The 12,293-nt window shown below is 43.3% G+C and overlaps 1 long non-coding RNA gene across 1 annotated transcript; it reads left to right on the plus strand.

Moving 5' to 3' along the window:
- Window positions 1-446: 446 nt before the first annotated feature.
- Window positions 447-1,212, plus strand: LOC128775332 (uncharacterized). The gene is made up of 2 exons (XR_008420007.1): window positions 447-591; window positions 958-1,212. It is a non-coding gene; the product is annotated as an uncharacterized LOC128775332 (long non-coding RNA).
- Window positions 1,213-12,293: the final 11,081 nt, after the last annotated feature.

The following is a 12,293-nucleotide window of genomic DNA, read 5'->3' on the forward strand; positions in this document are numbered from 1 at the left end:
ACCTGTGAGCCAGGAAGAGCACTCTCACAAAAACCCAACCATGATGATATCCTGATCTCACACCCCCACCTTCCAGAACTGCAAGAAAAGAGATTTCTGTTGTTTAAGACATAAGGTCTAGGGTATTTTGTTATGGTAGCCTGACCTGACTATGCAGGGTGTAAGAAGAGAATACATCTTATGGATGGGGGCCTCCTCTCTCTTTCAACTAAAAGAAGATCAGAAGAATGGGTTTACTTTATAGTAGGAAGAGAGTAGGTTAGACATCATGTAACATGTAGAGAATGAACATTGGTCAAGAATGATGAGCTTCTAATTGAGTTTCTAATCTGGCAAATCTAATCAACCAAAGATGAAAGTCTTTGGGATCTTAGTTGCCTAATTTCTAAAATAAAGAGATTTTAACAAAATGTCTTTCAAGGTCTTTCTTTTTTCTCTTAGAGGTTCCTTTGAGTTCCATGATCTTCTGTTGTTGCCTTTTCCCAATGAAACCATGCAACACTGGAGAGCTACTTAGAAGGATTGTGGAAGTGTGTACCTTCTAAAGCTGCACCTCTCCTGCTTTGTGTCATACATCCCACATATCCAGAAGTAAGCCTGCTACTTTCTCTCTGAAGTTCTCTCCAGCCACCAGGTTTTCTGATACCTGGTCTTTATTGTAAACAATTGATGTAGTTTATAGATGGAGATGATGGAGTTTTAAATTCAAAAGACAGAAGTTGTAGGGAGACTATTGATCCAAGTAAAAATATGCTAAACCTTATTTTACACTTTGAGAAAATGTTTTGCTTATTGTGAGCATAGCCTTGTCACTGTAATTTTGTGTAAATACACACACACTGTCTTGGGTTGATATCTTGGGAGATAGATCCTCACAAGATCTATCTACCTGGAACCTGTGAATGTGACCTTATTTAGGAAAATGGCCCTTGCAGATATAATTAATTGATTGCCCAGGTGGTCCCTACATCCAGTGACAAGTTTCTTATAAGACACAAACGAGAAGACACAGGACAGAAGGCCATGTGACAACAGAGGCAGAGACTGGAATGATGGGGCCACAAGCCAAAGAACACCTGGAGCCACCAGAAGCCAGAAAAAACAGGGAGGATTTTCCCCTGGAGATGGCAGAGGGAGCACAGCCCTGCTGACCCCTTGATTTCATACTTCTGGCCTCCAAAGCTGTGAGAGAATAAACTGTTTTAAGCACTCCTCCCTCCCCCAGTTTGTGGTAATTTGTCATAGCAGCCCTAGGAAGCTCGTACACATACTCTTTTTTTACCCCTAACTTTCATTATATACCATGTCCCGATGGATACATTAACTAGATTTAACCAACTTTTGCATCTGAGAGAGGACAGGTGTATTTCTAGAGCTAAATACCTGGGCTATGAATGATTCTGGCGTTCAAGGGTGAATAGTTATCAGCACATCAACATGCTTTTGGTTGGTTATTGAGAGGAGTCTTCTAGGTAATCAGAGTTAACTCAGTTTTGAATGTTGGAAGGACAGCATAAATGTTGAGTGAGGGAGGGACTTTTAATGAATGGAATTTTTCTGCTTCGGCACTACTGATATTTTGGGCCTGGTGACTTGTTATTGTGCAGGTGTTGTGGGGGCGGTCCTGTGCTTTGCAGGGGGCTCAGCAGGCATCTCTGGCCTCTACTCACGGGGTTCCAGCATCACTCCCCCCTCCAACCGCCCCCCCCCCCGCCCACCAATTGTGACAACCAAAAATGTTTTCACACATTGCCAAATGTCCACTGGAGGCAGAAATCACCCCTGTGGGAGAACTAGTTTAGGAGATGATGAGGTTCTGTGAGAAGGATGAAAAAAGTGCCTGTGGAAAATACTCAACAGCACAATAAAATCCACAGGATTTTCTTTCTTTCTTTTTTAAGTTTATTTATTTATTTTGAGAGAGACAGAGACAGTGCAAGTGGGGGAGGGGCAGAGAGCGAGGGAGAGAGAGAATCCCAAGCAGGATCCATGTTGCCAGCGCAGAGCCTGACACGGGGCTCGAACTCATGAAACCGTGAGATCATGACCTGAGCCGAAACCAAGAGCCGGAGGCTTAACTGACTGAGCCACCCAGTTGCCCCATAAAATCCATAGGATTTTCTGAGGAGAGCCGTTTTCCTAGTAGTAATAAGTGACTCTCTTTAATCCCAAATAAATGGGGATCTGTATGAGAAAAGACCTGCCATATCTAAGATTATCACCCTCCCTGATCATTTTTTTTAAACTTTTTTATTTATTTATCTTAGAGAGAGAGAGAGAGAGAGAGAGCATGGGAGGGGCACAGAGAGAGGAAGAGAGAGGGAATCCCAAGCAGGGCTTTGCACTGTCAGTGCAGAGCTGGATGTGGGGCTCGAACTCATGAACCGCAAGATCATGACCTGAGCTGAAATCAAGAGTCCGACGCTTAACCAACTGAGCCACCCAGGCGCCCCATTCCTGATCATTTTTAAAGTCAATGAGGATCATCCCGTAGCACAAGAGAGATCTCTTCTCAGAGCGCAAAATGATGATAAGTATGTGTATACATATATATATATATATATATATATATTTGTATGTTGATACATATGTGTATACAAATGTAGGTCTATACACATGTGTATGCATGCATGTGTGTATGAAATGCTTCGTAACACAGATGGCTACAAGAGTTTAATATACTGCATCGTCTTGCTTGGGAATTCTGAAGTTTCAGAGTACAACTCATTGTTTCAAATGATGATGAAGTAGATTAAGAGCCTGTGAGCAAGCTCTGTCAGAAAGGGTAACAAGTCACATTGGTATAAGTGGCCTGAACTGGAACAGTGGTGTTGCTATAGTTTGCAAAACGCCCTCATTTCTCACAAATCTAAGATTCACCCTGCTAATATGAAAACGGAATTCTGTTATTTTGCCCTCCACAAAGTGCTTATTACCTATTTGGAACTTTGTAATCTTTACCAGGCACTTCGGGAGTCACACAGCTGAGGATCCTCATTTACTTACACACACAGTTGCCTAATGTGCTTTATAAGTCATGTATAATTACAGTGAATGCAGCTTTCTAAAGATACACTTGTGGTAAGCGTGGCTTCTTCAACTTCTAGAAAAATGTTCACATGCAGGAAAAAGGGTTCCTTTGACAATATCTAAAGTCTTCTTCAGACTCAGAAATAATTTATCTTTACCTTTAAAATATCCATTTCAAAGGATGCAGACATACTGAAGGTTGCTAAGGGCTGTTTCCTGGCTTGGGAATTGGGCTGAACTGGCTGATCTAACAGTTTGCTGAGATCCCATTAGAACGATACCACTTCCCAGAGACAACGGGAGTCATGAGGTAAGTTCTGGAAACAAATCAAGGATTTTTGTGGAGAGACTCCTGGGGTCCCACCAGGCAAGAAAAATTGTAGGAGTATCTTTTTGAAATTGATTTTTGAAGTTGAAGGTCATGAATCACAAGTCTGTCCAAGCTGGGCTACAGGTGTTATGAGTACTCTAGATTTTAATTAACAGAGAGGTAATTAGCATAGAGCTGTAGAGGATGACGTCAGGTCAACAAGCAGCTAAAAGGTTTTCTTGCGCAGGGTTGTTTCCCTTTTGAGAGAAAAACATATTTTGGCAGTTAGAGAATGCTTTTTCTGCTAAAAGCGCCGTTCTCATTTTTTGGTATTATTAGCAGCTAACTTGAAGTAGGGACAGGGCAGTCACCTGAGACTGTAGTCCCACTTGGGGCCGCCTCCCACATACATGTAGTTTGAGATATTGCCTGAGACAATTCTTTAGAGGTCCAGTTCTGGCTCCAGAATGCACTAGCATGCTTTTGAGGGGAACGGCACCTGCTCTTGGCCTGTGGCCCGAGGCAATATGGCGCAGACCCTTCAGTGCCAGCGTCGACTGCTGTGTGGATGTCGGCGGCGTGGGCTGGGTTTTTCCACAGTGAAGTGGGACTGAGAACTCCTTCTTCACGTACACTTCTGCTTGTACAAGTGCCGGGTTTTGCCCACACGAGCAACTCCAAACCCAGAAATGTAAGTCTCGTTTGTGGTCGCTAGGATGGAACCTGATGGAAAACTTGACCATAAGTCTGAAAAAAAAAAAAAAACATGTGAAAAAAAAAAAAAAAAAAGCCTCTGGCACAGAAATCGGGAAATAAATTCAAAACATATATCGTGCCACCAACCCTCGCTTCCCCAACTTTCACAGCCGTCCGCCACCGTACGTTCGGGCATGCGCGGCCCTGACTGCATCACCCCACCGCGTTCTGATCTGAATCCCCACCGAGGGACCACTGGCCTCTCAAGCCCTCCCTGCCAGGGTCTGGGGCAGCCCCCCTCTCTCTTTGCCCACCTCGGATGCTCTCCCGAGGCAGCCAGGGGCCCATCTCTGCCTCGGCAGCTCACATCACTGGCCCTTTCCTCTCCTGAGCTCCCACTTTCCCAACATGGGGCAAGGCCCCTGTTTCACCACAGCAGTAAAAGCTCTTACGTCTTCTAAAGCAGGACGGTCCTCCTCCTTCCCAGTGGAAGCACCAGGAAGCTCCCCCAAACTCTCCTGCTGCCTCCGAGTCATACAGTAATAACAGTAGCAGTAAAAAAAAAATTTTTTTTTGACATCATTACTGTTTCTCTTATAAGATATAGGATTAGTATGATGCTTATGATAAGATACGGTGTCTCTTAATATTATCAAAACTTGTACACGGACTCATCTTTAGAAAACTTGGCTATTTTGGGGGTGCCTGGGTGACTCAGTCGGTTAAGCGTCCTACTACAGCTGGGGTCATGATCTCACGGTTCGTGAGTTCAGGCCCCGCCTCAGGCTCTGTGCTGACAGCTCAGAGCCCGGAGCCTGTTTTGGATTCTGTCTCCCTTGCTCTCTGCCCCTTCCCTGCTCACACTCCATTTCTGTCTCTCTCAAAAATAAATAAACATTAAAAAAAAATTAAAAAAAAAGAAAACGTGGCTATTTTTATCAAAGTAACAAAGTCTAAAGCAAAAGTGTATGTTTACAAACTCAAGACTCCAACCAGGAAGCTTTTCTGGGAGTCCTGGAGCATGTTTCGTTCAGGGTAGCTGGTGCTCCGTATGTGGTTCCAACTCCTTGCAAACCATTCTTTAAGGGAAGTTGGGACTGGTTTCTTGGAAAGTAGGTCACTGGACAATAAGAGTGCCTCCTATCACCTCCACTTTTCATGTAATCATAAGTCTGGAATTTAAACCCAGGTCTGTCACCCCAGAGTTTGTGCTACATTTGCTTCCAAAGTCACCCTCTATCTAATCTGCATATGTCACCACTCTCCCTTTTGAGAATAAACACGAGCTGCTTTACATTTCCCTTTCCTTCTTTCCATCCACATTTTAAAATAGGAAGCTCATCCATAAGAGGTTGTAGGGGTCGTAGGATGAAGCCACGTGGAACTTGGCCTCTGGAGACCCATCACTGCTGTAAAAATCTCTACCTTCTGCTATAACTGGCCCTAACTGTCCACTTAACCTCCAGGTTTTCGAGTGGGGAGGATGGTGTCCCCCACTGCTGTGGGGCTAACATTGGATTCATACACAAGGCGATCAATCCATGCTGGACAAAGAACAAGCCCCTGCATCTCACCGTCATGGTCACCATTAAAGGGCTGAATTTGCTTTCTGTTGTCAAGATCCTTGAAGGGTTCCACAGAGTGGGTGGGGTCGGAAGAGGAGGAGCAAGGCAGTAGGTGGGCCTTTCCTCCACCCCAGCCCATCTCTCCTGTACATCCTGGTCTTTCTTGAACTGGAAGGTCCTCCTACACCCGTCTGTCAGTGGCACTGTAAGCTCGATAGAGCAGATTTGGCCAACCCCAACCAATTCATTATTTACATTTTGAGTCTGCAGATAGTCTGAGATACCTAGAACAGTGAATTACAGCTGCCTCTATCTTCCTCATTTCTAGAGGTAAATGACTCTCAAAATGGAAACTTGGGGAATAAAAAAAAAAATCATTTAATTATTTTACAATCACTTTTCATTTTAAGTTCTCTTATTTGAAGTCTGCATGGAAATTCATGCTTAAAATGTCCTTTAGGGGCACCTGGGTGGCTCAGCCAGTTAAGCATCTCTTGATTTTGGCTCAGGTCTTGATCTCACAGTTTGTGAGTTCGAGCCCCACATCAAACTCTGTGCTGACAGTACAGAGTCTGCTTGGGATTCTTTCTGTACCTCCCTTTCTGCCCCTCCCCTGCTCTCACTCTCAAAATAAATAAACCTAAAAATTTTTTTAAATGCTCCTTAAAGCCTTAAGATACTCCTAAAATCCCAACAAAAATTTTGTCCATTTCTCTTTTCTTCTATCTATTCCTATTACAGAACATGGTTCCATGGGGTTGGGAGCACTAACAGTAAACTCTTCAGTTTTGTCTATCTACAGCTATTTTTAAATATAATTTTACTTTTTGCTGAATGTGATTATAAAGAAGGTAGAGATATTGGAAAGATTTAGATTTTTAGTTGGTTGATTTCTCTAAAACATTGGATGGAGTTTTGAGCGGCAATCAAAAAGATTAGTAGAAATCTCTGGGTGGTGGGAAACCATGTGCATGCCCCAGTGTGCCCCCTCACCTCTACTTAGTCTCACTGTGGAATGACCTCCACCGTGCTCTTTTTTTTTTTTTTTTTTTTTTGAGAGAGAGAGAGCGAGCGAGCAGGGAGGGGCAGAGGGAGAGGGAGAGAGAGAATCTCAAGCAGCCTCCATGCCTAGCACGAAGCTCTATCTCACGACCGCGAGATCATAACCTGAGCTGAAATCGAGAGTCGCTTAACCAACTAAGCCACCCAGGCACCCCCACAGTGCTCTTAAAGTTAGAATTCTCATCCCTTCCACTGGATAAATGGTTAGTGTTGGGAGTAAAGGGATCAGATAGTAATTTACTTCTAGGTAAGTTATGATGGAAATTTTACATTTGAAACATCTGAGCTTGGTAGACCAGAAGAATGGTTCTCTAGCAGTCGGATGGGACAGAAAATGTCTAAGATGCATCTTAGTCTCTGTAAGTGAGTTGTGGCATTGCTGTAAGTAATAGGGACCCCCCCACCCCACCCTTTATCCTCTCCTCCTCAAAACCCCCCAATGCTTAAATAAATTAGGGGTCATTTTTAGCTAATGCAAAGGAAGAATGGAGTTAGGTAGTTCAGGTCTGAGGTGGCAGCTTCCTGGCAAATCAAGAATTTGGGCTTCCCCTTTGCCACTCTCAGGATGTGTCTCTTGTCATTATGCTCCTAAGATGGCATCTGAGTCCAAGCCAAACTGTGCACATATCAGGGGGAAGAAGGAAAAGGGCAGAAGGAGCATGTCCCAGTTGCGTCAATAGCCTTTGACAATTTTTTAAAGGCTGTCCAGTCCCTTTTGCTTCCACTTCATTTCTTGAACTACAGTTGCGAGCGCTCCTAACTAAAGGAGGCTAGAAAACACAGTCATTTCTTTAGTTCTTTGTAAATGAGTACATTGCAATCATGAAAAAAAAATGGGGTTCTCCTGGAAGGGGAGAATAAATTGGCCATCGGAGAGCTATTAGTAGCTCTGCACTGTCCTTATCTATCATAACAAATATCGAAATTCCCCAATTAGAGAAATACCTTATAGGGTAGCATCAACTCCTAAACTTCAGGAAGAAGTTTTTCATTTGTCTTTTCTTCTGTCTTCACTGCAGAACATGTTTCTACGGGACTAGGAGGTCTCACCATAAACTCTTCAGTTTTGTGTAGCCCCAGCTATTTCTTTCTTTCTTTTTTTAAATTTTTTTGAACGTTTATTATTTTTGAAGGAGAGAGAGACAGAGCGTGAGCAGGGGAGGAGGGAGTAGAGAAAGGGAGACACAGAATCCTAAGCGGGCTCCAGGCTCTGAGCTGTCAGCACAGAGCCCGACACGGGGCTCGAACTCACAAATCTTGAGATCCTGACCTGAGCCGAAGTTGGACGCTTAACCGACTGAGCCACCCAGGTGCCCCTAGCCCCAGCTATTTCTGACACATTTCTCTTAGCAAGGGCCATTTGTGTTTAAACTCATTCCTACTGGTAAAATATCTCATCTAACAATCTTGGGCATTAAACACCTCCTTAAAATTACTCATATGGTTTACTCTTTAGCTTGCAACATGGTTTACACCGTCCTCCCCAAGAGGCAATCAAACTGATCACAGCCACCTGTTCCACCACCCCCACCAGATCTTTATGAAGCCTCTAGACCACTGCTGTGCCCATAGAAAGTCACAAATTGCTAAGCCATCTTGGTAGGAGCAGCAACAGCTAAGTTCGTCCTTTTAACTGAAATATTTGCCTGTGAATTTCTAAATAAACGTATTTGAACATTGACCTGGCTTTTGACTTGGATTTTCTTCATTTCAAATTTGTGGTCTTCACTCCTTAGAAGGGTCTCTGAACTGGCTTTTCATTATAGATCGTGCTACCTTTTCATTGTAAACCCGGGCTGTTGTCTTTACTATCCCATTGCCTGTGAAAAAATACTCTAAAGTGATTTTCCTGCCACATCAGCTATAAGGTAAATCATTCCTTTATTCTTAACCGTTGCTAAATTATCTGCCCTTGGCAAGAGATCACAGGGAAACTACAAACAGAGGTATAACCACATTGCCTGCGGTCCCACAGGTTTGGCCAGAAATACTTTCTCTTCCAGATGCTATCCCCTTTCATGTAGTTCTCCTCTCTGGGAGGTTCACTCTCCTATCATTTGCATTGTGAATTTCTCCCTTCTCTCCATGTGACTGACGAGTGTATTCCCCTGCACCCACATCACATCCCCAAAACGATCTTAAATAGTGAAGAGAATAGTGCTAAGAGAAGGTCCGAGCAAAGGGTGAAAGCGATTGTATCAAAGAAAACCATTTAATGTTTTTGATGTATTTTAGCCACGTAAACCTTTTTTGTAAAGCTCTTGTACCCACGAATTTGTTGGATTTCCCATAATGACATCTTTTATACCAAATCCATTGGAAGTTTATTAAATTGTTCCAGCTTTGATGGAGAATTGAGCTCTGAAACGTGATTGTTTTGAGTGAGGCAAAGATTAGCAAAATGATTTCCTTTTCTCCACGCATGGAAAAGATTATGCCACATTTAGTAAGTACCTACTGGAATTCTTAACTGCAGTTAAATCATGTTAGTATTTTCCTTAGGGTAGAGGCAGAGTGGTTAAGCCTGCCGAATGATTCCATGTAGGTGAAAACTTGGCGTGGAGCCTTGTAACCTCAGGCTGTGAATCTGAGCCCAGCCGCACATTTCCACACATTCCCCAGCATCCCGTATAATGCACACGAGCGACAAAGTTTTAAAGAGGCAGTGGAATTATTCCTATTTACCCAAGAATTGAACAGAGCTATTAGGAAGAAATCTCCAAGTCCTCTGTGAGATAAAAATAATTCTTCCACTGCTGTGAGACAGTGATGGGAGTTTGTGAGCCAAGAGGAAAGCAGCTGAAAAGAGGTAGAAAAAGCATCATGAGTGTTTTTCCACTCTTTTAAGTCATTAAAATTGGCTTAAAATATTGAAAGTGATTTTTTTTTTTTGGTTCTAATGGCTCCTTCTACATAATAGTTCCTGATCTTTCTTGATTTTTAAAAGTGTTATATTGAAGCGAGGTAAGTTTATTCAGAAACCCTATAGTGCTGATGTTTCTAGAAGTATTAATGCTCTTGGATGTTCTTTTTCCTGGTGGTGTAGTCTAAAAGGGAGCTGGTTTCGAGGAAAAGTCTCGGAGTTTGATTCTGCATTTATCAGCCATGACCCTGCACCAGTTGCCTACCCCCTTTGATGCTTAGTTTTCCGGAAAAATGGGGGGAAAAATCGTATCCAAATTGTAGGCTTGTTGAACAGGTTATGCTCAAGTCCCAGGAAAATGCTTGGCACGGTCGGGACTCATTAAGTGTTAATCGCCTTCTTGATGCTAGTGATGTTATATTACGTTGTTAGTAATTATGACATTATTACATACAGTACATTATTAATATTATATTACACAAGTAGTACACTAAATTTATAAAGAACGAAAAGCAAATAAGATGAGTGCTACCACGTTTCTTAGTAGGGGGTCTTGACGTTAGCAGTACGCATATTACTGGCACGTATTGACAGGTGTAATATGGCTGGTGTAATAAGGGTTAATGCTTAGTAGTGAAATTGCTGAGTTAAAAGGAAAATGAATTTTTTAGTTGCTAATTACTAGCAACTTCTTCTCCAAAAAGGCTACTTCAATGTTTGATTTCCCCTAAGAGTGTATGGGAGCCTCCAATTCTCCATGCCCTAATCAGAGCTGGATGTTTTAAAAGTTTTAATGTGGGGGCTCCTGTAAGAGGTAAGATCATGGGTCAATAATTAAATTAACTATAATTAGTTATGGAAAATAATTAGCCCAAGATTTCAGCCTAAAAGTGCCGGGAAGCTGGCAGAAGCCAAATTCATGATGTGCTCTATGTATTTGAATAACATGACCTACCTGTTTTCTTCTACAGACCTGTACTTTTTACTGTTTAACCACTGGGTGAAGATACCCTTGTTTTTAAATTTATCCCTACACTCCCCAGCTTCTTCTTTTTTTTTTTTTTCAGGCTTCTGCAGGCATGTTTCTTAGGCCAAAGTCACACAAACAAGGGATTAACAGACCCTCTATAGCACAGCCCCTTATTGCTAGAGAAACTTCTCTATGCTAGTCCCCTACAAAATCATGAGAAACCATGGCATTCAAATCGAATGCGTTTAAAAATCAGAGCATCGTGAAAAAATAAAGATTGATGGGCTCTCCTCGATGAAGTCTCATTCTGAAGATCCGGGATGGAGACGGAATGTTTTTAACGACACCATAGGTGACGCAGCAGCCCCCACACCACACCGTTATAGGAGACAGCCAGCTTTTACCCAACCAGACTCCGTCTCTGTGGGGATGTCCTTTATACTCGTGAGTGACCAGCAGGCCCGGACAGGCGAATGAGCCTCCCCAGTTACTACGTGCTCTTGGCTTGGAGAATGTGATGAATCTTTGGGAGGTGCCTCTAAAGAGCCAGCACCTGGTGGTCGAAGAGAATGTATTTTATCAACCCCGTGCTCGTTCCTTAGCCTGAAAACAACTTTACTGACGCTCCTTGCCACGGCGACATGGCACATGCCTGACCAACTGCTCTCTGCACTTCACACTACTCTGGCCCCTGTGACAACAACTGAATTGGCAAAACTCTGCCAGGGGCCGGACCGTAACTGTGGTACGAAATGTGGCTTGGGAAGGGGAGGAGAGAAAAGAGGCATCCAGACTTAGCTCTTGTTTGTTTTAGAGTTTTCAGCTCTTAAATCAAGCGGGTAGATATTGCTCCTAACCGATCTAGCGAGCGTGGCTCTGATGGCTTCTGATTTCTTTTTGTTTGTCGAATTGACACTTAGCGCAGTTCTCAGCACATGCCGGGTGGCCAGAAGATGTTTGCTGCGTGTTCTTACGTGCCCACACTCCTTCGACAAACTTCTATTGGGAGTCTGACTCCAGGCAGGCTTTTGGGTCCTGGGGATATGGTGGTGAACGAGATGAACCTGGCCCTTGCCCTCATGGGGCTTACATTCTAATTGACAAGTTCGCTGCCCACTGAAAGTTCTATTAAGTGCTACAAAGAAGAATGTAGCTTCAGTGGGCATGGGCACGCTAACTGGAAGACCAGACTTAGAGACGTGTGCTTTCAGAGCACACAAGCCCAAAAGGGAACAAACAAAATAAGTGACACATCTTTTTGGTCAGTATCACATCTGTGTCAGTGTGTTTGAAGTCAAGGTGTTTTGAAGGGGAGCCTTCCAGGATTGACAGGTTTATCCTCTAGAGTAGTTCTATAACGGAAAGGGCTTCCTAGCCACAGCTTCTTGGTTCATTCTCATAGATAAGTAGGTGTCTTTGCCTCTTTTGGCCCAATATCCAGGCCTATGCTAAGTTCCCTTTCTAATATCAGAGCTAATTTTAGGCCCCAGACATGGCTTCCAGCCAGAGTGTTCATGTGACCACCTCCTGAATGTGCTCTGGGAAGCATAACTACTGTCTGGAATGACGATCCTATTTCTCTGACCAGCGTGCTTCATAAACAGATGATTCCGTGGACGCGTGCCTTGGGAACAGCTTGGACATCCTTATGTGGTTGCTTTTGTGGGAATCTCTTCATCACCATATTTAGGGACATCTGCTGTTGGGTATCCTGTAAAATAGATTCATTTGTGATTTGATCAGCCTGCACGCGCAGCCTGGATACCCTCTTCTTCTTTGCTCTTACTATGCAAATGG

The sequence above is a fragment of the Panthera pardus genome, unplaced genomic scaffold, assembly GCF_024362965.1.
Source record: "Panthera pardus isolate Hobbes unplaced genomic scaffold, ASM2436296v1 HiC_scaffold_7, whole genome shotgun sequence".
Taxonomy (NCBI): domain Eukaryota; kingdom Metazoa; phylum Chordata; class Mammalia; order Carnivora; family Felidae; genus Panthera; species Panthera pardus.